General features: G+C 41.1%; 1 protein-coding gene across 3 annotated transcripts in view; it reads right to left on the reverse strand.

The window, feature by feature from the left end:
- Window positions 1–23405, reverse strand: part of dlgap3 (discs, large (Drosophila) homolog-associated protein 3) — a 158334-nt gene extending 134929 nt beyond the window's left edge. The window contains exons 1-2 of one of the 3 annotated variants that reach the window (XM_057354409.1): window positions 23285–23405; window positions 23149–23190 (exon numbers count right to left, since the gene is read on the reverse strand). The gene's annotated coding sequence lies outside the window, so the exon portion shown is untranslated. Of the gene's footprint in view, window positions 1–16381; window positions 16432–23148; window positions 23191–23284 lie in introns of those variants that run through there. The other 2 variants (XM_057354408.1, XM_057354410.1) reach the window with 2 other exon arrangements.
- Between the last annotated feature and the right edge of the window lie 288 nt (window positions 23406–23693).

Here is a 23693-nt window from a genome sequence, read left to right on the forward strand (position 1 = left end):
CAGCAAAACCAGCAGTCAGCGCGATTCTGTTTATCTAAAGTCCCACCACGCTCTGTTCTGACACAGGAAACAGCAATCTCAGCAGGCTCATTATAAGGGAGATGGTATTTTTGTGTGTGTGTGAATCTTGTGCATGACTGTGTGTCTCTGGATGGGTTGCGACCTGTTCTGTAGGGTATGAATCTGTATATCGCGAACTGAAATTCGGACAGTAGACAAGTAAATAACACTGACCCTCATTGACTTCCATTGTACATACACAAACCCACTGAGACATTTCTCAAAATATCTTCTTTTGTGTTGCACAGAAGAAAGAGAGTCATACGAGTTTTGAACGACATGAGGGTGAATAATGGATGACAGAATTTTCATTTTAGATAGAAACAAAACAGATAACGTGCACGTTTTGGAATTCAGACATTAAGCATATAATAAAGAAAATGATACAAAACACATCATACGCAAATGTACTACTAAATAAAAGAGAAGGTGTGTTTTTTAGCTTTGTGTTTATGTATTTCATGTAAGTGAATATAGTGAGCAGCTCACTGGTTTTTACAATGCATTATGGGAATTTCAAAGACCCGACAATGCGTCAGCTTTCGAAATTACTTATTGCTTGGGAAGTTTACTTTCTACACAATATGAGACCCGAAAAACACCCTGTGTCAATATGGAAGTGTCTCCATCAATAAATGGATTTTTTTCTGAAGACACTTAAAAATGATGGCGTCTTACATGCCCAATTAGCTTTTATAGGCCCATACACTGACTAAATAATTAGCTGTGATATAATCTTTATAAATCAATAATTGTATATTAAATTGATATTACACAATTAAATCACTATAGGCTTGTTCAACACTTGTTTGTAAACATGTATTTAAGTTTGTTAAGGTAGCACAGTATAGAGTACACAATGCCCTGCTCTCGTCTCTATTGAATAAACCATATCCACACTAATGAGATCTCTCTTCTAATGGGTTTTCAATGAAGTGTGTCCTCACACAAAAAATGAATTCACAGTCACTGCAAATACACCGATATGCACACGCTCGCAAACATAAAGCGCTTAGTGAAAGTCCAATGAGCTCCAACGCCGTCTGCATAAACAATAGCTAGCACAAAATGCAGGCCAGGATGCAACATACAAAAAGCTTTCCTTTCTCTTTAAAGTGAAACAAACAGTGTGTGTGAGTGTGACAGAATACATCAAGGGTTCATTTGCTGCGAAAGGATCCATTACCGGACGCTGCAGTTGTTGACTCAATGTGCATTTTGAAAAGGCTGAGATGGGTTTATACAGCGTTATTTGAAATTTAAATGCACAAATAATTACCCATAAACCTCACCAAAACAAAGCCACAAGGTCAATGTTTCTAAACCCAACACTATATATTTCCTTGTGTACTTCTGTTTCTGCAGTTTTTAATGCATGGGTTTAGAGATACTGTTTGTTTCTCATGAATGCACCATTGGTATTAATGTAAACATTGTTTTTCATTTCAATGTCTTGAATTGCACATAAATTACATCCCTCGCATTTCTTTATGTCAAACATATTTTCAGTCCTACGCTCTTTTACTTGATTTAGCTTGATTTCGGAAATAATAAAACTTGACAGTTTCTGTTACGAATGACAGAAAGTCATTTGATTGACAGTTCAATATCCGGTGTCATTTATCTGGAAATGGAAGCTCTTACGGAGGGCTGAGCGATGAATTCTGGTCTCAGAGCTTTAAAACAGTACGATCATACAGACATATCAATTCCTCTGAGATCCTGACATGCAAACTACAAGTGATTCAGAAACTGCGTGTCCTGTAGCTCAACAAGGCGCTAGCAATGCTAGGGTCATGCATGGGTTAGATTCCCAAACAACACAAAACAACTAAAATCCTGAAAGTTATGTAAATTTGTATGTAAAAATGTGTTTTTCAAAATGTGTATCACTGTAAACAATGTAATTGGTTGTAATGCTCTTGTTTCCCAACCACAGATGTTACTCTATTTGCATACCATCTTGGAACGAAAGAATACAACTGAACACAAAATTTACCTTAAGTTATTACAGAAAATACACAACATTACAGTTTTACAGGAATTAAATGCAATTGCTCAAAGAATGAAAATGATGTGTGATACTCACAAATAATTCCAACAGCATGCCATGCACAACAGATCAAATGACAGGGCTCTAGACTGCGACCAAAATGCTCGCAAATGCGACCGTTTTTTATAACGTGCGAGGTAAAATGTCACAGGGTCGCATTGGTGTGAGTGCGTAAAACGAAATTTTGCCCCACCAAAGATTTATTTTAACATTTAATGTGATTTACGAGTGGTGAATGACACGCTTGTGATTAGTGCAGGGAAGAGCAAGCAGAAAGCTTGTGTACTCCCTCTGTCTCCAAACTAAAGTGTGTGTTTGACTTCATTCGGTGTTGCGTAGACCGAACAGCATGAAAGCATCGCGGGACAGAGCGCTTTAAAACGCTCTCACGGAGCATTGATGTCATATTCCGATCGTTCTGCGCAGCACTTAATGAAGTCGAACACGTTGGTTTCTGAACTGTCTCTCTGCCTCACATTTTAATCAAAAGCAAGGCCAGAAGTCAGAATCAATGTTTCACGTGTCGCATTCGGGGAGTATTTTTACCTGAATTGAGTGTTAATGTGCTCAAAAACATGTTGCCTTTTCTTCCCTGACAAGTGTTCCGCACATGCAGATGACATAAAGGAAAAATCCTATCCAGTGAAGTGTTTTCCGTGTTAACTTCCATCTTTTGCGATGTCCTAACAGCTGTGAAAAACAAACAGCGATACAAAAAAGAAGATAATCGCTAATTCTGTTGCATGGTGACTTTAATAATTGTATGACGAATTCATAGAAATGAGCCACCTTGTAAAATAGTTTTCAGACATCTTAGAGATCAGGCTTGATAATCAGAAGAAAAAGAAAACGAAGCCTGTAGCCAGTGTTCTTTCCACTAAATTGTGCTGGAACCCCTCCCACAATCCAAGGTTTTCTTCTGCACCCCCAAAATGGCCATGAAGTCCGAGCCAAGCTTCCGTATTAACGTGCCTCACTCCACTCTGTTTTATTTTCAGATCTAATTGGTCTGCAGCTTATCCTGCTTACTAATATTAATCTCTACTGCAGTGCACCACCGAGTCTTGCTTCTGTGGGCCATTGCATGGTTTAAGCCGTTCTAATTAGAAACCTCTGTCCCTCTTGTCCACTTTTTGCTGCTTGCCTTCCTCTGGTCCGCATCCTTCCGCCTGTCATCTGTTACACAAGGCAAAGGGCCCTTCGTATTTTCCACCTTTTTGTTTTCATTTTACTCAGCATTGTGTTGTTGTTTACTCCAATTATTTACTGTACCTTGGCCTTTAAACCTCAGACCCTAAGCGCCTCAAACTGCATCTGGGACTTGTCTTGGCGGGGTTGCCATGGTGACTGACTGAGTCATCCGTTGCTCCGCTCAGGCTTTGAGCTTCAACTGCTAACCTCTGCCTGCATGTATCCTGTTCTTTTCTCCCGCTTGTTCTCTGGCACTCTCTCCATCCTTTAGGTTGATTATGTTGGACTCTCCAGAAAACAGAGAGAGAAGCTGGCACACTGCTGGCATTCCACTTTTAATGACTATGTTTCTACCCAGAATGGCTCTATGGCAGCTCATACAAACAACCACATTATTTTCGTAACCTTGACAGGTGAAATAAAAGTGGGTATAGTATATGCAAGTAGATGGGTGTATGCTATTATGTTATGTTATATTTATAAATTATATATATATATGTGATTGTGTGTGTGCGTGTGTGTGTGTGTGTATATACACATACAGTATATATATATATATATATATATATACATCCATTCATATACTGAACATGAGGAATGCATTACACAGTCAGAAAGAAATAAGAGGCAGAAAGAGAATAATGTGCAGAAAATATAAAGTATAGGTGCAGCATTTAAATGAATCTGTCATTATTTTCAGTGCAAACCCGCTTCTTTTCTATGCAAAAGAGATGTTCCTGTACATTTTCTCGCGATCATGGCAGCAGTAATTCATCAAATGCTGATCATATGATAGATAAGGGTACTACAACCACGCCGGATGCACGGTGTAGTCAAGCACATCTTCAGCATTTTAAAGAGCCAATTCAGGTGCCTGATGGACAGGCGCAACACAGTCCCGGTACAGTTTGCCAAAACTGGATGCTTTGCCAGCACTTAATTCAGAAAACTGTTTCATGCAAATGGAGTTTAACACCGGCAGTTTTTTTAAGCATGTTTGCAGCATTACATCATTTGCATAATAACATAAGAAATCCCTAAAGGTGCAAAAACACAGACAACACATACAAATAGGGGAGGGCGGAATGACCAAAAATCCATTTCACGAAATGAGTAATTTTATTTCACGATAACGATATATTTCACTGTAACAATCTCCCATTATAATTCTATACAGTATCTTATACCTCATTTTTCTTAGATTGATTTAATTTATTTATTTATTACTGTTCATTTTAATGCTCATCATAGTTATAAGATATCAAATAAAGTCCTGATAATGAGATTTATTATTTATTTATCTTCTGAAAAAATCATATGTATACACTAGGAAGATAGACAACAAGTATGACAATGAAGTTTGAATATATGCACAAACAATGAGAGTACAGTATGACTGGTGTTAACTGGTGTTCATGGGGTCTGTAGGTCTTCATCGTTCTTTACTCTCTATTAGATGAGCATTTTTAGTGTGTTGCGACTCTCTGTCTTTAGGTTTGTTTATTCTCGCGCTTGTCTTTGCACTGCGAGTTTCTGGTGACTCCACACGTGTCTCCCAAAATGGTGGTTTGCGGATCGTCTCGTCAAATCGCTCACGCTGTCAGCATCATTTGCGCATTTCAACGCAAGTTTCACCTCGGCTCGCCCAAAGTTGAACTTTATTAAAACCATTAACAGCTTTACAACACAATCTGACTTCTGAAATATGTGAGAATGAGCTTTTTTAATATGCACGCACAGATACCTGCACCCTGAGGTGAGAGAGAAAGCACCGGACTGGAGCGAATCACAAAACTACACACTAAAAGAAGGCCAAAAGAGTATTTGATTTGTTACTTTGTTATGGGTGAATTCATTCACATGTTCAGATGGGGTTCGCTCTTGAGAACCTATCAACTTCTGACTAGTTTAGAAAAGGCCAATGAAATTGGCGAATGAAATTTGCATGCCAGACTCCGCCCCCTGGATATCCGGTATAAAAGGGAGATGGCATGCTGCATTCATTCACCTTTTGTTCTTCGGAGCCTTCACACTGATCAACTTCGAGACTTCAAACTCTATGCCGAATTACTGCTGGAATCTTATGACGTGGTGCAGCGGACGGTCCCTTCCTGCAGCGACTTTCCCCTGGGCGTCTCGGCAGTTCCAGAAGTGTTTGAGTTTTTCTCTAAAAGAGCAAATTTCTCCAGCGTGGCATGTCCTGCTGTTCTCATGGGTGCAACACACTCATCGAGGAGGGGGACGGACACGGTGTCTGCTTCCAGTACGCTGGGGCAGATGTTGTGGATACGTCCTGCCCGCACTGCGGGCGGTTGATGATTCAGACGTTGCGTCACAGGTGGCTGTGTTCCCACGGGACTCACCGTCTGCTCCCCGTTCCATGACGGCAGGACTACGGCCCTGCCGTCCGCTACGGCAAGCAGCGAGGGTGATATGAGGATTACTGTGAGCGTTAATCCGCCCGCCCCCAGTGCCATGTTTACTGGAACTGCATAAGATAACTGGATAACTGATAACTTAGTAAGACCTGGAACACCCCCTTTCCGGCACATTCACGTCAAAAAAGTTCTGTCACCCTCGATGTCCCCCAGGTGGAGTATGCCGCCGCGGTGCATTCGTGCCCACAGGCAGCGGCCACCTGGGGGCTCGACCTAGACTCCCATCCAAAGCATGGAGGGTCTCGGCATCTCCGGTGTCGACAGCTTACATTGCTGTGGGCCAAGCTGCCTCCTCTCTCCACGCTATGGCTCCTGCCAGGCCAAGGCATTGAGAGAGCTCCACGAGGGTAAGACCGACCCAGCGCTTATTCAGGAACTCCGCGCTGTCTCTGACCTCGCTCTATGGGCGACCAAGGTGACCGCGCGGGCCCTGGGTCGGGCGATGTCCACACTTGTGGTCCATGAGAGACACCTCTGGCTGAACCTTGCACAGATGAGTAACGCTTTCTCGACGCACCCATCTCGACGCACCCAAGGGGGGGGGGGCTGTTTGGTGATACTGTTGAGCCGCAGTTTTCGACAGTAAAGAAGCAGACAGAGGATATCAAGCATATCCTCCCTCCCTTGTCTGCTTCCCAGCAGCCCTGGTCCTCTTCGACGCCCTCCGGCTCTGGCGCCCCCAACTCAGGCGGCCCCCCCGGAAGGGACATCGAAGAGGCCCCATCAGCAGCCGCGGCGAAAGCAGAAGCAGCCCTCATGGGAAGACCCCAGGGAGATCGAGAATACCATCGGGCCCGACCCCAGCCATTCCATCACTGGGTGGTCGATCCAGGATGGTTCCTGCCCCGTCCCAACAGCCCACTCTCTTAAGAGTTTCCTCTCTCTCTGGGTGTTTATCACAGCTGCTCTCACCCTCTACACGACGGTGTTCGGCAACTCGACGTTGCGTCACGGCGAGACCCAATGTCGAGGATAATCAGTAGCCCTCAGCACTCTCATTTGACAGTACGTTGTGCTACATCATCGCCAGGCAGGTAAGGAGCAGAGCCGATCTCCTCCCCGGGGGCCTCCCCACGGCAAGGGATCCGCACTGCTCGCCATCGAACCACCCCCTGGGAGGTCGATGAAGCAGATCATACCCCTAGCCCCTGTCTCGGTCCCTGGGAGCCTGACTAGAGCCCCCAAACCGTCACGGTGGCTATGGGATACAATCCGTCTCGGCTACGCGATACAACTCACCAGACGCCCGCCTAAGTTCAGGACATCCTCTCAACCTCAGTCAGAGGTTAGGATGCTCCTGTGCTTCGGGCCAGGGTCACCACCCCTCTGGAAAGCGATCGTGCTCGTCCCTCTAGCCAGGATGTTCAACGGGTTTTGCAGCCCGTACTTCATCGTCCCCAAAAGGGGGGTTGCTAGATCTGCGTACCCTGAACAGGCACCTACTCAAGCTGCCGTTCAGGATGCTCACGCAGAAGCGCATCCTGGCATCTAACAGATGTCAAGATTGGTTCATGGCAATCTACCTGAAGGACGCTTACTTTCATGTCTCGCTTTCGAGGGCAGGCATATCAGTACAGAGTCCTCCCTTTCGGTCTGTCCCTGTCCCCACGAGTATTCACGAAGATCGGGACCTGGGGGGACCTGTTGCCTCCCCAGACTCCTCCCATTGCCCGCTTTGGTACTCCCTGACCGAGGGACCCCTCGGCACGGATACCCTAGCGCACAGCTGGCCGCGGGGTAAACGGAAGTACGCCTTCCCCCATCTGTCAGCTCGACACAATATCGAGAGACCGACAGAAAGGGAACGTCTTGGTTACGGATGTAACCTCAGTTCCCTGATGGAGGGAACGAGACGTTGTGTCCTTCCTGCCAGCTCCCAACTTGCAGAGCGCCGAGTTAACCACGCCTACTTATTTACATTCCGCGGAAAACACGGAATAGAAAAACCTCTTGACATTTTATTCCGTGGTAACGGCATATTCCGTCATTCCACCCAGCCCTACATACAAATAAACAACGCTACCAATTCCCTCCCATATATTTAAAATAAAGAGCAATGCATTCTCGCAAGATTGATTACACAATCTCTTATACCTTTCAGGTCTTGCTGCTAATAGTAAATAATCCACAACACACTACTGACGTCACATCAGCGTACCCTGTTCTCCATCTTCATCATTTTTTAAAGATGTTTTCTTTCTCTGAGGCTGTTTTGAAACTAAACATATTCTCAGTCCATTTACAATAGTGACATGCTGAGGCTTACAGTGAAGGGATCACTTTGTTTGAAAACCATATGCTTTTCAGATGTTGCTCAAGCAAAATAATGCATATGTGATGTTGTAATTGTCCGCTTGTAATGACGCTCACTCGAGGGCTGGACAGTGTGAGCCATTTCAGGACATTGTAATTTGGTCAGAATCACTGGAAATGGAGGTTCTGCTCAGTTGATTAATGCATCAGCCATGATTGAGATGGCCTGCAGCGTATCGCAGGCAAACGATAATAAAGTACATCGAGTTTTAAAAACACAATGAGACGGTTAAAATTTCACTGCATCTGCTTTCTGAAACTCAAATTCGAGCTTCACTGCTTCTATAAAAGTGTGTAATCCAATAACCAGCTGTAATATCCTGACCTTTGATCATGAAGCAAATAAAGAATCTATCCATCTATTTATCCATCTATTCCTTTATCTGCGCTTTGTAAATATAATATCTCCTTCGGCAAAGAAGGGAGGGAGAGAGGTAGAATGAGGCGTTGGCTACAATTCATAACCTCACCACTAGATGCCGCTAAAATCTCCACATTGCTCCTTTAAGGCAATGAATATGCAAATTACTTTTCAGATTACCACCCTTTGTGATTATTTTTTCATTTGTTTTTTTAACTGTTGAGGTTCAATCTGTTCAAGCATCTTTGCTTGAAAGAATGGTGCCGGCCAATCAGTATGGAAGAAAAGCTACCACAGATCAGCAAGGGCACCTGGAGAGCTCTGTTGGAATTAGTAAATCCCAGGTACATTGGCAGGGCACAAGGAGGTTAGATTTGGTACATCCAGGTCAATACTGGAGATAGTAAGACGAGAATAATATTTTACTTCTGTGATCTAAGGTCATGCAAAAACAATATATCAAATGATTCTAAAATCTGATTCAATGCCAGCACTGAATAAACGGAATTCATTACAGCAATAAAGAGCAGATCATAGCCGAGCTAGGCGAGCTTGACTGATGGCGCCCCTTCCCCCTCGAGAAAAGAACTCCTGTCCAAAGAATTGCACATTTATTTAAACAATGATAATACAAACAATATAACAATATGTGCAAAAGAATAAACCTGTTCAATAATAAATATACAAAAAATAAACTTAACTTTTAACTTTAACAGTAGTGCAACATCTGAGAACAAAAAGTGCACACTAAAGAATCAAAACAAAAAATTAAACTAACAATAAAACATTGTGTGCAAAATTAGATACTGTAAAATGTGATTCATATAACCTATTAATCAAAATAGCTTTTGCCGTTTCATTTTCCGTAGCTGTAACCCGTCGACACACAGCCGAGCCGACTGACCGCGCATCAGTGTGTGCGCTAGCATGTTGTGACTGCTAATTGACAGCTAAAGGTCACGTCAGAATTGTCATTTCTTTTACTTAAGTTTAATTTATTTTTTATGTCAAAGTATTGTTGTAGATAGAGGGATGGCAAAAACTGTTGAAAAAATAAATAGACATTATAAATTTAATTATAATTAAAATTGAGCCCCTCACTAGATGGCACCCTAGGCAAGCACCTATGTCGCCTGTAGGAAGGACCGCCACTGGCTACAAATGTTTACATCATTTGTAAGTCACTTTGGATAAAAGCGCCTGCTAAATGACTAAATGTAAATGTCATATAGTATAGCATACAGCACAATTTTTAAACAAATAAATAGATCTACTTGTATACATGCAAAATGTAAAAATATCAATATTTAATGTCAAGGTAAAGTTAAAATTTACATTGATGTTAACAAAAGAGTGTATGTTTCCTCTTTAAGTGCCATCATATGTTTGTTTTTACTAACACAAATAAGCAGTTTTAGTTTTAGTAAACATATCTGCAGGACGTGTGGCCTACTGCTTAAAATGTCATGTCCACTGCCCATCTATATTACAACAACAGTAACAGTCGCTGCTTTTCTGCGAGGAACGTGATTACCCGGTTTGACTTACTAATCATCTTTGCAACTGCTGCTTGACATTTCACTCTTCAATCTCTCAATTAGGTTTCAATATCAATTAACACAAGCTCCAGCTGGAAAAAAATTACGTGAATGTGTGAGCAAACGGGTCAAACGGAGTCACAGACGCACGCTGATTACTGTCCCGATTTATCAGCACAAACATTTCTATTTGTAGTTTCTGAGCTTTGACATTGCGCACCAGTTGACGCAGTATCACGGAGCGCTGCATTAAATCCCTGCCAACCGAAGCGAGAAAATACACCACGAGAGAAAGTTTAATTGAGTTTACTTTCCAGCCACCTATGAGGGGTGGAAGGGGATTTTTGGTCTAATGGTTAGAGAGTCGGACTCATGACCAGAAGGTTGCTGGTTCGATTCCCAGGGCCGGCGGGTAACAACTGAGGTGCCCTTGAGCAAGGCACCTTACCCCTACTTGCTCCCCGGGCGCTGTAGTGATAGCTGCCCACTGCTCCGGGGGTACGTGTGTTCACTACTCTCTGGATGGGTTAAATGCAGAGGTCACATTTCGTTGCCTTGTACTTGTGCAATGACAATAAATTGAATCTGAATCTGAAAATAAACCCACACAAATTTTTTAAACGCTACAAAAACTATTCCTTATTATTATTCTTTATATTTAAATTTTTTTTTTTTATTTCTTCTGCTTAAAGCAGCACCCTTACATTTCCCTGGCTCTTAGGGCTCTTGTTCCACTAGTTTTTGGTCCAGCAAGGTAAACACACATCACCCATAATAACCTATATGGAGAGAGTAGCCTGCCCTCGTAAGGGAAAAGCTGATTTCATCAGCGTTATATCAAAATTGAAATGCCAATTCCAATTCTGCCACGGTAATTAAAACTGACCTGTTTCACCAAACCGAATTTAAATGCGTTTGAAAGGTGGGTAGAACTTGAAAAGCAATGATAGAAATGCACTAGTCTTAACTCAACCCAATGACAATCATGATAGAAAAGATAATAACTGTAATATAAAAATCTCTAGTACAATACCAGAGCTTCCCTCATGCAATTATTTATGCCTAATTTGTCAACTCCACTACCCTAGCCTCCTCAGCGTCGCTTCTGTTGTCATGCTCCAAGTATGTGTGTGTGAGGTCAGGATGAATGCTTCTCTGTCTCAGTGGATTGAGGTTATGATGGATTACAATAAAACATTAACGTGGCAGTGAAGGAAGAGCAGGAGGTTGAAACTGAGTCATGCCCTTATTAACAAGGCCATACATTTTCCACTTTCATTTGAGATACACTGATGATGTCACCTGCAATGGACCGGCCATCTATCCAAGGTGCTGCCTGTCTACGTCCCGAGATGCTGGGATAGCCACCCGTGACCTCGCAGAGGACAAGTGGGTTAGGAGAATGGATAGACGGATGATGATGTCACTAGAAAGTAAAATGCAAATTTGCATTGTAATGATTCTAGCATCATTACTATGGCAACTGATATCCAGATATGGCCGGATATCGATTACACACTCTATACAAAACAGTCAGATTTCTTTTCTGGTAAATGACAGGCAGACAAGCCAATTGAGATTTGACAAACAATCTGGAATTGGGTTCAGTGTGAATAGCATCCCAGAGTCAAATCAATATGAAGTGTTAGTGCTTCGGTTTGGAGACTGCTTACTAAACTACCTCCTAGAGCAAAACTGAATAAAGATGGCCATCTTTTCATACACGCACACACTGATTTTCAAAACGGACACAATTACTGATGCCCCAGCTCATAATTTACAGCATGCAACTGAATTTTCAGCACTTACATTTACTCTTCCCATGCTTGCTCACTTGCAAAAGTGTGTAAACCGACCGCTGATGGACATGAACCATGGTGCCACCTGTCAGGCACAGATGTGGGGAAGGAGGATGGAAGAGCTGAAGGCATGGATGGGTACCAACATGCTCACAGCTTTTATTTACTTGTGCGAGTCACATCCCTGTCACACTTCAGTAGTAAGTTTTCACCATAGACTAAATCCTATAAACCTTGATTCTTTTTCCTCCGGCATGCAATGTGTTTCAATTGAAGTACAGATCACTCTTAGTGGAAGTAAAGACCACGATTAACGTATACAACATACAGCAATAATCATTAGTTTTATTTTTATAGCATCTTTGCTCAAGGAATTTAACAACAGGGGGTCAATGAGGCTACTGCATGGGGTCTGCCAATTATTGGTTTTATCTCAAATTCATTTTTGTTAAATGAAAATATGCATGAAATAAAAATACAATATTATGTTTACTTAGGTAAAGCTAAAATTAAAAAGCTAAAGTTCAGTCAAATGTCCCCCACATTAAAATGCAAGTAAAATTACAATTGAAAATAGACTAATGCAAATGTTAAATGTGTAAAATAGATTATGTAAACAAATGTAGTACTGGTGCATTAAACCAAAAGCACACACAGTGATCATGAGCGTATAAATTATAGGCATAGAAATGTAAATTAGTAGTATGTGGGTGAAGTTTATAATGTAATATAATGGCATTTAATAAAATGTTCAAATCTATTAGTATATTAATATCTGGACTGTGTGGGAGGTTGAGTTACAAAGCCACTGCATAAAAAATAGGGGTGTGAATATTTGAATATTAAATTCTGTAATCAATGCATTGAATTCATTGTCACATTGATGCATTTCAATGCTCCAAGTTAAGAAAGTTTTCATGGTGTGTAAGTGTATCCAGTGGAGCGGTCCTTGAAGCTGGCTCGGTTCTACAGTACGACTACAAGCCTGGAAAATATTCCATTAGGCCGAGTCATGGGGGCAGGGCTGCATGTGCGCTGCCGCTAATGCACCGAGCTCTGATGCCCAGGGTGATACAGCTAGTCAATGTAATTCACGGTCACAGAGGAGTCTGGGAAAAGGAGGGGCTGTTTGCTGCCTGATGCCTGCCAGCTTGCCTGCTTTGATCTCCTCCAAAGCCAACTCTGCTTTCTCAAAGTGCCACTGATTCACTGGACCAGCCTACTCCCATGTCACACATAGTCACCCCCCCAGAAGCAGAGCGCAGGTTACCTACTGTGCACCGTTTGTGGTAGGACACATGCCGAAGCCATTATACCACAGTTTCCCTGAGGTGAAATGCAAAGTCCCCTCTCTGCGTAGTCCAATCAAAATTCATGTTCCAGTTCCATTTGATGTTTACATGCGTTCCGGGCTATTTATTAAAACCAAGCCACATCAAAGTTTTTGTACATTTCTCAAAAATACCTTCAGTAATACAGCATGCAAGCATATTTTATGCAGCTTTTCTACTACTACTGTTGGTGGGCTATGGCTATCTCTGTTTAAAACAGGTGCCAATAGAGGCATTGACACATATGTGCCAAAAAAACGTCTCAATCACAAAATATCACATTTATTTATAATCAGATGTGACCAAAAGTGATCATGTCTGAGTGGGTGAGTTCATCCATTCTCACCAGATTGACCTGTTTAGACTAATTTGCAGACTGGTTGCCACCCGTCACCATTGTATTTACACGGTATCCGGCTAAAAAGAGCACAGATCAGCATGGTTTTAGCCAGTCATGTTCCTATAAAACCACTACCTACTGTGACATGACTTTTCAACTCTTTTTGCTGTAACCTTCCTCACCTTCCACAACAAGCTGAAGGAGGCAAAAGACACTGTGCATCTCTTTGAAAGTTACTAGTGTTACGGACAAAAGATAGTGGTTTACACATTTGATTTTATAAAGTCAATTTTTATTCATCCATCTTTTTTGAAGGACGCACCCCTTCCCTTGTCTCCTCTGAGAAAATGCAATTACTCAGGATTTAACTTACTGCAGTTTCCAGTGGAATGAAATCTTGGTGCAAAATAGTCTTTGGTCTGGGACTGTAAAAGCTTTGCTCTGAGATACACAGGGAATTCACGGCAGCAGACTTTTGGCCTAGATATGCAGGTAACCGCTGTTCCCTTTAACACATCACTTAACCTGCTCTGACCTTTAAGAAAAAAGAAATGAAAAATGAAGTGCCTGCTCTCCTAAAGTGAATATGGGAAGTAAAACTACCACAAGTCAGTTTGGTTTTCATGTTCTATTAAGTTTTTACACCTCTACAATGTTTTCTAAAATATAAGAAACTGCTGCATTCGTAAGTAGAGGTTTGTTGAGGTAACATTGATGTTTTTCTAGTACAATCTGTCCTTACCTGTTGCAGTTTGCTACAAAACACGGCATCTTTGTCCTTCCAGTTAGAGCAAGCAGGCCAAAACAGTCTAGTCAGGTAAAAGTGTGTTCGAGTAAAAGAGTCAATGTGTAAGTAAAGGGCGAAAATGAATAAAACTGATCAATTTGAGTTGAAGTAACCCAGCTACAACAGTATGTAACAGTTACGTAATTTATTAATACTTTTTGGTAATTGTATGAATGACTTATTGGCAACGTAACTGCAGTCTCAGATATATGTATTTTTATTAGCATTAAATGGCCATTTCACACTGTCAGTGTCACCTTTACGCTCTCCTAACTTTGCAAGATAACCAAGAACGGTGCAGAAGTGTTTTGGTTAATATTTATATTCATTAATATCTATCATTATTTTGTATCTTACTTAAATCATGTGTGATGTCTGCTAGCATTATGGTATCTTATGGCTATTTTATAGATATTATGTATTTAAATAACTGTTATATAAAGCTACTGCTAACTGATTGTAAAAGCATCATTTGGACAAAATGTTTTACGGTTCTTGAAGCTTGTACTGTTGTTTTTTTCTAAATAAATGAACTGAATTTACCTAATTTTATGCATTCCTCATTTATGAATAACGAGACAACGTTGTCACAATGTTATGACTACTAACTAACAAAGTAATCTGACGAACATTTTGTTGTAGCAACATAATCTGGTTACATTGTGACAACTGGTAAGTAAAACTCCTGGATTGGTTGACAGAACGTAACTTTGTGATGTAACTTTGTCACAATGTAACTAGTAACAAAACAAAAGTTTGGTCGTCAGTTACGTAACAATCACTTAGCATGGCTAGCTGGGAAGGATATTTACCTACTGTAACAAAATCTACACGAAGCAACTTAATAGTAGATCAATGGCAATACACAGTTTGGCTTTCCACTCTTCAGACAATGTCAGAAATTTGAAGGACATGTGTTCCTTGCAATCATGTGGAGTGTGTCACTGTGAGGTAAAATGTTTGTGATTGTAAGATGGGGAAGATCATTATAACCGAGTGCTCATCATAACTGTTCCTGTTAGATCACTTGAAATCACAGCCTGTGATTTACTGGTGTTCACTGCTGAAGGACCAGCCCTCTGTAAACCGTCCCACTGCGACTCAGCATCTGTCCCAATCAAACAGCAATCACGCACACCCTCTCAAAACTCTCACTCAACTCTGTCTGACAGAAAACTTCAACAGCACACAAACAAGAAAAAAGTGGCCCTCAGCCTCAGGGCCCTTTTTTGAAAAGTCTACTGGGGAAAAAACAGGCACAAAAAGAACAAAGTAAAGAAAAAATACGATAACATCCCCAAAACAAACCTTCCATCTGCTCCTTTTGCTTTGCTATCTGTAGCAGCTTTGAGTGTTTAGACAGGCTCCATGATTCTCGTTGTATTCAATTCGTAGCAACCAACAAACTGGCAAACTTTTTCCTTTCTTTCTGTTTCCAAAGCACACACCTAATCTTCCTTATTTGCTTTCTTGACAGGTTGAATTAGTTTTTGTGTGCAACCTTCCTGAAGGTGAGGTCCAGTTAGTTTCATCATTGGCTATTCATGTAGAGGCCAAGCTTCAATCAGCTGGCTGGTAAACAGAGCTGCATAAGCCTATATTGGGATTGACAGGTCTTAGCCCGGGGGACGAGGTCACGACCGTCACGCTGGTTTCCAGGTTATTGTGTTTTCAGAGCACACAGCTTTGGGTGTCTGTTACTAATGGGGGCAACCTTTCATATGACCTCAGCATTCTCACTAGCAGTGTGGCGGCAGGTAGTAAACATAATGTTGGATATGGTATACATTTGCCTCAGTGCTGCTATAGTAGGTAGTTTTCGAGAAAATAAGATGGTAGAGCAGGTTTCCAACGCTTTTTTTGATGGGTGACCTATTTTTTAGGTTCTGAAATTATCTTAATCTCACACCACCTGAATGCAGAAAATATTGTTGAATTCTGCTTTGCACAAATAAGTAGCAACAGTTATAGGGCACTCAGTCAGTGATAATTCGTGTTCACATCTACAGCAGCTGGCTCGAAACGTTAACATCCAAGTCACTTTTTAGCCTACATTTCTCCTAATATTTGAAGTTCATGACAAGCAGCATATTTAATATATAGGTCTAGCCTACAGCTATAAAATTCAAGCTAAAAAAGACTATATGAAGATACAGTATATATTGCGTACCTTAAAGGAGACATCAGATGATGTCACCGGTCCCCGGTGCATCTAGCAACCTAGAAAACGTGAAAAATAAGAACCCAGTAAGTTTGTTTTGGTGTGCCTTTCCCTGCAAGCATGTGAGAAATCAAGCCGTTCAGATTTCGCTCTGATTGTGACGTCCAAAGCGGATTTTATTATAATGTTAACGCCCCTTAATCTACACAGTTCCACCCACCGCGCTCCGCCATTGTTATTTTCACAAGCGACAGCGGTGTACGTGACGCCATGGCTAAAGTCCGTGGACAACATGCAATGTAGTCCAAACCTAGGAAGAGACAGGAGTGGATTTATTTTATTTTTAGTGGAAATCCTTCAGAAACCATAAGTAAAAACCTGCTCGTTTGCATGAATTACTTCAAACCGGAGTGCTTTATCAACCTGGGACAGTACAAACAGGATTAGCTTCAAAGTTGTTCCTCAAGAGGGATCAAGACCGACTGAACGAGACAAAACTGCCGAAGTAAGTAATATTTATCAACAGTCTGAATTGACGTAGATGTACCGTATATATAGGAGGATAACGTTAGCATATGATAGCGAAGGGATCTAAGTCAGTCACAGGCTAAATAGAACATTCAAAGCCAGTGTTAAACTTACTGTATATAAGTGCAGATGGGCACTTGGAGTTTAGCTGTATGTATGTTAATACATTATGTGCGTTAATATGTTCAGCTGCGGCAAGCTGTTTGTTTTGCTAATGAACAGGGGCAAACACTGGGGTTAGTTTAGTTTTAAACGTCTCAAATCATTCGTGCTTAGGCTGAAAAATCTGTCACAGCAAACTAGCTCTCACGTTGTGTGTGTAACGTTATAACTTGTCAATGACAAGCGCTAAAATCCATGTAATTCCGCTGATATCTGCAGTGGATTTTGTGGATTTTAGGTAAGCATACACGCACAACGTGAGCGCATTAGCTGTTTGCTGTGACAGATTTTTTTGTCTCCGGAGGAATGATTTGAGACGTTTAAGACGAAACTAACCACAGAGGAATTCAGTAAATATCATTTAGCTAAACCATTGCCACTACACGTGTGTTGTGTTGACACGCCGGACAAGCTAAATATGTTCCAGACATTTCATGAAGACCCTAATAAATCATACCAACTTGTTGAAAGTGCTCATCTGAGGAGACCTTTAAAATCTATTTTAATATGATACAATTATATAGAAATCTCCTACAACCCCATCCCATATACATCTGTAAGATATCTGCTAAAGAGATATAGATCTGCTGTATAAAAACATCTAAAAAAGACATCTTTCAAATACATTCTAAATTACAAACATCTAGACATCTTCTAAATGTCTATATGACATTTGACATGAAACGTCTCAGAGACGTAGTGCAGATGAGCAAACACTCAAAAAAATACATCTTCCAGACTTCTCCAAGATGTATGTGTGCTATCAGCAATCTGTATCTTTGGCACATGGCGTCATACTCAGACAAACAGTTAAAACAGACAGATTGCTTTCTTCACTGGTCTCACTCAGAAGAGGCAGTAAAAAAGAATGGCATTTATCGGACACAATTTATCTCTCTTTTTAATGGCAGCTTCAACAGCTTGACAACTGCCATATCGAAGGTAAAAAGTGAAAACTATCCCCGGCTTTGTCCGTTAAGCAGCCAGCCTGATCTGTAGTATCTGAGAGTAAATTGTGAAAAATCACAACCCTGACAGGTTGTTCAAAAGGAAGGTCTTGTTGGCTCTTCCGGATAAATGTGGTGACATTTCATTTCTGCCTTTGGAGCTCCAGAGTTCTGGAGTCTTAGACTCAGAGTGCAATAAAAAAAGAAGCCACATGATGCTAAATTAAGTGCAGAGACTACGGTGGGCCTGCAGGCCACAATACAGAAGCAAAACAAAACATTAGAGAAGCAAATAAAGGTTTTCTTGGTAACAATTTAGAATAATGGTCCGTTAAAACACTTTTTCTTAAAAAACATTTTCTACTGAAACAAACTCTCGTCAGACACATGGTCAGACACACAAACTATTTAAAAGGTAAGATAAGAAGATGGTTTTAAACATTGTTTTTTTTTGGTTGCACTTGCTCAAAACTGTACTGCAATACTGTTCTATAATATATCTTTAATAATTCCAGCCCTAAGTGTTTCGTAAACACCAAACAGACACAGAGACGTTCCACCTCCTCCCTAAGTGGGAGATCCCTGGCAAGTTTAGCTGCATTCATTGTAGCATTGCAAAGATCAAATATGCCATATACTAGCACTTACACGGCATTATCCCTTACTATATGACCAAACGTCTTTGTAAAACTGCGCCTTCATGCATCCGCCAATAATTTGCAGTGTAAATCACCAAGTATGTCTCATTGATGTGTGAAATACCATGTGCTCAGAGCAACTATTAACCACAGGTGAACCAGAAAAACCAGCTGAGAAAACAAACACAACAGCACAGAAAGCAGTCGTGACTTCACAATACAACCATGAATACCATTTTCAGCAAGGCTGTTTTTCGACGCTCTTGCATAAACCAAAATGGAGGAGTCTTCCATGACATCAATATTGCAGACTTGAGAGTTGGCGTATGTCACTAGGAAAGCTGTCTTGAGGTTCCAGTGAATAATTCATCAGCCAACAACCGTTAGCCTGCCATTATCTATTTAAATCCAAGCGCAAACTCATCCTAAAACCTGCATGTGGTGCTGTCATGGCCTGGTTAGAAGAGAGGAAAACAAGCCAGTCAAAAGACAGGAAATTAAATGCAGAGCGAGATTGCAGCAGGACCATCTTGAAACTGCTCCTTTCTATCATATTTCCATCTCTTTCTCATCCTCGTGGCCTCTCTGTTTTCCTTCTTTCATTCATTTACTTCATGTCATCCCTTCATTCTGAATCATATAAGCAATCTCTCTTCTCCATCCATCCTTAACCAGCCCTCATCTTTCATGTCTCACGCACTTCTTTTGTTTTGCACTCCCTTTTTTGTCAGCTCTTTCTAATCATCCCTGGAAACAGCTGGGGAGGCACCCCCATAATCAGACCTTTATATTATTTTAAAGGGGTCATATGACACGGCTAAAACAAATATTATGGTTTGTTTTAGATGTAATGCAATGTGTATACACGATTTAAGGTTAAAACACGCTGTACTTTCCACACACCGCGCATGTTTGTATCTCCTCTTTGCCCCGCCTCTCTGAAACTTGTGGATTTTTTACAAAGCTCATCACTCTGAAAAGCGAGGTGTGCTATGATTGGCCAGTTAACCAGTGCGTAGTGATTGGTCGAATACTGCAAGCGTGTGACGGAAATGTAACGCTTCTTACGATATTTGGAACATCAGGTTCCAAAGTAATTGTACTGACAGGTACGCCCACCTTACAGCACGGGCTAGTTGCTTAGGACCAGTGCAAGACCATCTTAAACCAGCTTATAACCAGCTCAGGACCAGCCTTAACCAGTTGACATGCTTCAAAACAAACCTAACCATCTTATGTTGGTTTTTTCAGCAGGGTATTTTTATTGGTTTTAAACCTCACGATATATCAGCCAAAGACTAGCGTGCCTTTTAGAACAAAAATCATATTTCTGAGGCTGATGTACATGTGAAAAAGGATTCAGATTATGAGATCAGGGATGTTGTCATCACAGCATAATTACACCAGGCCCATTTCACCTCATACATCCATAATGGTAATCCATGATTAATACATTTATAATGCATAGCGAGCAGATTAAAGGTATAAAATCTAGATGTACTGTATACACACATAAACATACTAAATTATCTCCAAGCTCCATAACAAATCCCATGAAATGAAAATATGCTAATATAGTTTTACTATGCAACCACAAACAGTCATGCTTCCTACTATATACGTGTGTATATACTGTATGTACATATTCATCCTTTCTCCTATTTTCCTCTGCAGAGCTCTGAAGCCATGTGCCTGTCAGCCTCCCTTCTCCATTCCTCGCTCTCTCCGGTCTTCCTCTGATGTGCCCGTTTCTCTTCACTGTGCATCAGCTGCACCGCAGTGCTCAGTTATCCCAGCTAAAGGCCTGCTGGGTCCGCTTACACGTGCCCTGAACTGGACTGAACTGGCGTCAGAATGCCGGAGGGGGCCGATTTAATGCGGAACCAGTTCACGTGAACAAAAAGTAATTTGCTTTGTCGGCGCAAACGCATTTGTGCCAATTATTCACAGCGTCTTTAAGCTTCCAGTCATGTATTGATGTAACCCAATGCACTTGACTCGTTTGAAGCTTATTTAGAATCGGATCTTTCCACATATTACATCATCCTTTTCCTCTAGCTGTGTACGAGGCTGTGCTTCTTTTAAATACACGAATGGAAGGCTATCGAAATATTAGACAATTTTTCAAGTGAAGCACGCTACAATTCCCAATACGGGCTATCGATTCTGGTGTTTTTATCCAACTGGGCTCTTGTCTTTTATACATGCCATGTTTACAGTCTAAGTAATTATTTTTAATAAGTTTCTAAAGCAATCAAATTTTTTTATTCTCTCTTTTCCTGACACACCACAAAATGGCCCATCGGCCTGATTATAATAATTAGCTACCACTCAAACAATGCCTGCCAATTCCTGATGTGTCAATGAATGGCACTTAGTCATTGGCAACGCTGATCAGAGCCTTTCCAACCACCCAGAACAGCATATCTTAATCATATGGAAAATAATCTACAGCATGAGGCAAAATGGCAGCACCTTTCCGGCTTACATTATACAACAAATTGTTAACACACTGTGTTTCGCTACAAGCCACAGAAAATGCTCTGCCCATATGCAGACTTTCCTGTCCCCTCCATAAGACTGTCTCATAAAGCACTCAAGTCACAGCAACATCCTTTATTGATAAGCAGAACACCAAACGGCCCTTTTATTACTGGATGCTCAATCTGCTTTATTGTGTGTGAGTGGGAGAGTGGTTTTATGTGTTGAGGACCAATCACTCTTTTAAATTTAAATGTATAAATCCAGAGTCTCATAACTCAGAAGCATACTTATCAGTATGTCGGGATGAGACTGCATTCTGCTTGAGTTAAATCAAGAGGTATCATGAGTTAAGGTAAGATTATAGAGGACATCTGAACTTGAGCAAAGACCTTACTATTAATATGTGATTAAGAATGGACAGGCAAATAGCCTGCTCCGTAACTCCCAAAGGCTTCTCGGCAAGACAGCTGTGTTATGTGTTACCATTTTCTATTGTACAAGGGAGAAAAATCCAATGCAAACAAAAATCTAAGATACACTTGCTTGCATCAAAATCTCTGATTCAGTCTCAAACCCAAATGAAACCATTTGGCTGTTATGTGGATATAATTGTGACAGTTAATAGATAGGATATGATGTCCATGTCTTGCCTACAGAATGTAAGAAACCCAACAGTACACCATCATACTGTCAGGAAGGCCTGATTTTTAGCCCTATCCCAGTGGATAGGGTTTTTCCAGACTTAAGAATTAGATCAAACGCATAATCATGCACGCACAAATAAGCTCCCATTATCCAAGTCTTTATGTGACAATGAGAAATAAATTATGGATTTAGGGGTTTATAAATAACTAAAAGCATTTATCTTAGCATAATTAGCTCTGACCCTTTATTCTTCCCAACAATTAGGTATATCTTTCCCTATCCCCCCAAGCACAAGTCTCTATAGCAGCGAAGCCAAATAAATCAAACACACTGGTCTATGTGTCACTTTTTCTTAATAAGGGCGAAATATAAATGAGTCAATGAGCAGTTAGTTAACCTACTTAGCTGCACACTGAAACTACACACCACACTGGCAAGCCAGTAACATCAAGACATCAAACAACAGAGATCAATGCAAATGATTGTTGCATGACATGTTTTTCCCCACATAGAAAGCTCTAATACTACTGTACAATATGATGCTGGTGCACGTGTGAAATGTAAAATAGACGTGTTCAAATAAAACTGCACAGTCACAATGAGGACAACTCTAAACGCTTGGTGGACATTTGTGTAATGTACAGTAAAGACATCTCACCTAACCTGAAAACCTAACCCTGATACTTGTTTCCGGTCTTACATCTAATTCATTAACTCTACACACATGGCACCCTTAAGAAATTAACCGTGGTTTTATTGTAATAAAACTGCAGTAACCATGTTTTTGATTACCATTTGTATTACCAAAGTTTTACTTCATATACCACAGTTATACGCAATTTTGTAAGGATAGTCATATACAATAAACACTACAATATGCAAATGAGAAAGCCAGTCCCTGACACAACTGACCAATTTCAGGAATCACTGTATGTTCTCCAGCTTGCATATTTCATGCACACGCATACGTTTCTAAAGTATTTTTTATAATGGCACCACAATTATGTTGCTCTACAGTCTTTTCACTTGAGCTGATGTTAGTGCACTGCAGTTCTCTAACATCCCAGCATCTTATGTTAAAGTGTGAGTGTGATACCGCTCAGCGCATCTCTGTGCTGGACATGCTTTCACGGTCACCAGTCAATTATTCATTAACTTAAGTTGCCCCAAGGTTCGGAGGTCCCAGATGATTTGATGAGCTCAAACTGCTCCGATTCGAAACGGGTCCACGGGTCTGCACGGATCCGGTGTTCCGTGACATAACTTCCAAGTGCCGTCAAGTTAAAACATCTGCATTGATCTCCTTTTTAACTCCGTCATCAAACCCATTGGAAAATTACCACGACCGAGCCAGTTCGTTCAGTATACTCACATTGTGACAGCTTTCAAGTCATATTTGCATCCAAGCCATTAGCTTGCACACCGAAAAGAAGCAAAAAAACCCGGTCAATTATTAGCGCGGAGAATGCGTTAACAGACCTCAATGCGCGCGTGCAAATTATGCTTACCTTGCTTATGAGTTAAGTTGGGCTCGCATTTCCGTACAGATAATATTCAATATTCCTCCGGGTTGATGGTTGACGGTCCGATACTCGCCGCTGTTTGAGATGCTGAAAGCAGCGCTCAGGATTCCCCTCTGTCCCAACCGCGCGTTTCCATTGGTCCCCGCAGCACCTCAGTCAGAGGAGGGGTTACAGAGATGCGCTCTACGCATCACATACACAGTACATTCCCAGAAACAAATGTAGCCTATGTCTTAATCAATTAGTATTTCTTTTCTTTGCCGCTTTATAAGTTAGAAAAAAACGACAGTATTATGAAAGGGAATGCGTCAGGGCTGCCGGATTTAAGGGGCAAAAGAGCAACTCATTTAGAGTAGCTACTTTGTAATAAAGTAAAATGGTAAAGGCTAGCGAG

This window comes from Triplophysa rosa, linkage group LG16, assembly GCF_024868665.1.
Source record: "Triplophysa rosa linkage group LG16, Trosa_1v2, whole genome shotgun sequence".
NCBI lineage: Eukaryota > Metazoa > Chordata > Actinopteri > Cypriniformes > Nemacheilidae > Triplophysa > Triplophysa rosa.